Here is a 2,608-nt window from a genome sequence, read left to right as displayed (position 1 = left end):
ACACACACAAACACACACAAACACACACAAACACACACACAAACACACTTCAAAGTCAGATCAAAGTCCTACTGCAAGATTTGTTGATGATTCCAAACAAAACATGTCTGAAACATGCCACTTGCTATGGTTTATTGTTTATTCTTAGCAGTTTGGTACCATTTTACTTTGAGTTATTGAAATGTGATGTTTTTTGTTAAAAATAAATGATTACTCTGTCTCCTACTTTGTCTTTTCCTTATAGCATGGTCAGATTTGTCTGTAAGCATATTTTGGCATCTTTGTTTACTCTCACCCAACACAAATGTGTTTTTTTTTTTATTCTACAATTTTAACTTGTGACAAAATCTAAAACTTAAGAGGTTAAGTTCGTTACAACAATTGGCTTATAGATTTCAGCCTACAAATGCAGCCAAATAGTGGCTATTGATATTTTTGATGTAACCAAATTTTTAGGTTTTGGCTGTCTGAACTTACTGGAATTATTTTTTTAGTGAAATAAAATAAATATTAAATATAGCAAAAACAAGCATATTTTACATTTAAAAAAATATGGTACATTTAGAGGTAAATAAATAAAACAAACACCAAAATAATGCATAAATTGCTCGTTTTTATTTTATCAAAGATAGTGATATGACATTTAATTCAAAGAAAAAAATCACACCTGAGACCTTCCTAGCCAAATGTATCCACGAAGGACCAGTTAAGGGCTGCTTTCCGAAGGATGCTTGAGGGTTAAGAGTACTTAAGCAGCATTAACTGAAGAAACCCCCTGCAAACAATCCCTGATCTGAGTGAGAAGTACTAGAAATAAACCAGTAGACTGGTGTGCTGCTTCTGTGATCACTGACAGACAGGAGCGCATCTCGCTTCACGGCTCGGTGTCTGCGTGTGTTTCTGTGCTTCGGCGTCGCAGTGAAGCTGCTCCGCGCTGCGTGGGAGTCACACGCACATAGAAACACGGAGCTGAACCGCGCAGCCAGCGCACAGCAGCCCTGACAGACTGTAATTATAAAGCACGCAAACACCACAACACTGCAGTATAACAGCATGTCAAAGCGTTGCAGTCAAGTCACGCACCATACGGCCGAAACTCAGCGGCGTCGCGGGAGCGGATCACAAAACGAGCCGTGTACTCACGCATTCCGCTGATCTGGACGCGGGTCATTCACTCACATCCCCAAACGCGCCCGAGAACGCACCGCTGCGCGTCAACCCGCACGCGACGACAGCAACAGTTTCCAGACTAGAGTCATTGGAGCCGATTCCAATGATCGAGGTTGGTTGCAGACACGCCCCTTCTGGGATTTAAACCAATCAGAAGACCAGCAGCTCAATGTGGGCGTAGCACACAGTAACATCATAAAGAGAACCACTGTAATATGATGCATTTTTATAAATAAATAAAAATTATTACTAAATAATTATTCAATAATATAATATAATATAATATATGTAGGGCGAAACAATGATTTATTTAGTATTTACTTTTCACATTTCAGTGAATATAATATAATATATGTAGGGCGAAATAATGATTATTATCATTATTATTATTAATGATAATGATTATTTAGTATTTACTTTTCACATTTCAGTCAATTTGTAAATAATATAATATAATATAATATAATACTGTAATATATAATAATATAATACGAAATACTGATTTCTTTAGTATTTACTTGAAAAGTTGTTATAATTTAAAACAACTGTTTTATATTTTAATATATTTTCAAATATAATTCATTTATGTGATCGCAAAGCTATTTTTTATAGCTTTTTAAAAAATTTATACTTTTGAAAAAAAGTATCACCAAGGCTGCATTTATTTGATCAAAAATACAGTAAAAACAGTAATATAGTGAAATATTATTACAATTTAAAATAAACGTTTTCTATGTGAATATATTTAAAATATATAATTAATTTGTGTGATGTAAAGCTTGGTTTGGAATAATTATTTTTTTTATGTTTTTGAAAAACGTCTCACCAAGGCTGCATTTATTTGATCAAAAATACAGTAAACATCGTAATATTGTGAAATATTATTACAATTTAAAGTAACTGTTTTCTATGTGAATATCTGTTAAACTGTAATTTATTTCTGTGATGCGCAGCTGTATTTTCAGCATCATTACTCCAGTCTTCAGTGTCACATGATCTTCAGAAATCAGTATAATATGCTGATTTGCTGCTCAAGAAACACTTCTGATTATTATCAATGTTAAATCAATGTATTATATACATTTAAAAATGAAATTGCATGGCATTGACAAAAACGCAGAATATATTAAGCTACGGAATAATATATTCACCTTTCCATGTATTTGCGCCATAAACACGATCAAATCACTCACACCACCTAGCGGACAAATGAAGAACAGCGATCATTTAAGATGGAAATATGGATTGGATAGATGAAAAAATATACTTTTGCAAAAAAATAAAAAATACCTGTTTTGTTAGTGACACATGTGTACACAGAGAATTAAAATATGAATACCTATTTTTAGTAATGTTAGATTTTAAGAGTTTTACTTTGCTTTCATTTCCAGCCTTTGAATAAGATGATATTTTAAATTCAATCTGGTTTTTTTTGGGG

The 2,608-nt window shown here is 33.0% G+C and overlaps 1 protein-coding gene across 1 annotated transcript in view; it reads right to left on the bottom strand.

Moving 5' to 3' along the window:
* LOC107752430 (cyclin-dependent kinase-like 5) overlaps positions 1–1,259 on the bottom strand; it is a 74,386-nt gene extending 73,127 nt beyond the window's left edge. Inside the window, exon 1 of the mRNA XM_016568391.1 lies at positions 1,144–1,259. The gene's annotated coding sequence lies outside the window, so the exon portion shown is untranslated. The remainder of the gene's footprint in view (positions 1–1,143) is intronic.
* Positions 1,260–2,608: the final 1,349 nt, after the last annotated feature.

Source organism: Sinocyclocheilus rhinocerous, unplaced genomic scaffold, assembly GCF_001515625.1.
Source record: "Sinocyclocheilus rhinocerous isolate Xijiao unplaced genomic scaffold, SAMN03320098_v1.1 scaffold3306, whole genome shotgun sequence".
In the NCBI taxonomy this organism is placed as follows: domain Eukaryota; kingdom Metazoa; phylum Chordata; class Actinopteri; order Cypriniformes; family Cyprinidae; genus Sinocyclocheilus; species Sinocyclocheilus rhinocerous.
The sequence above is the reverse complement of the archived record's forward strand: the minus strand, read 5'-3'. Positions and strand labels throughout refer to the sequence as shown.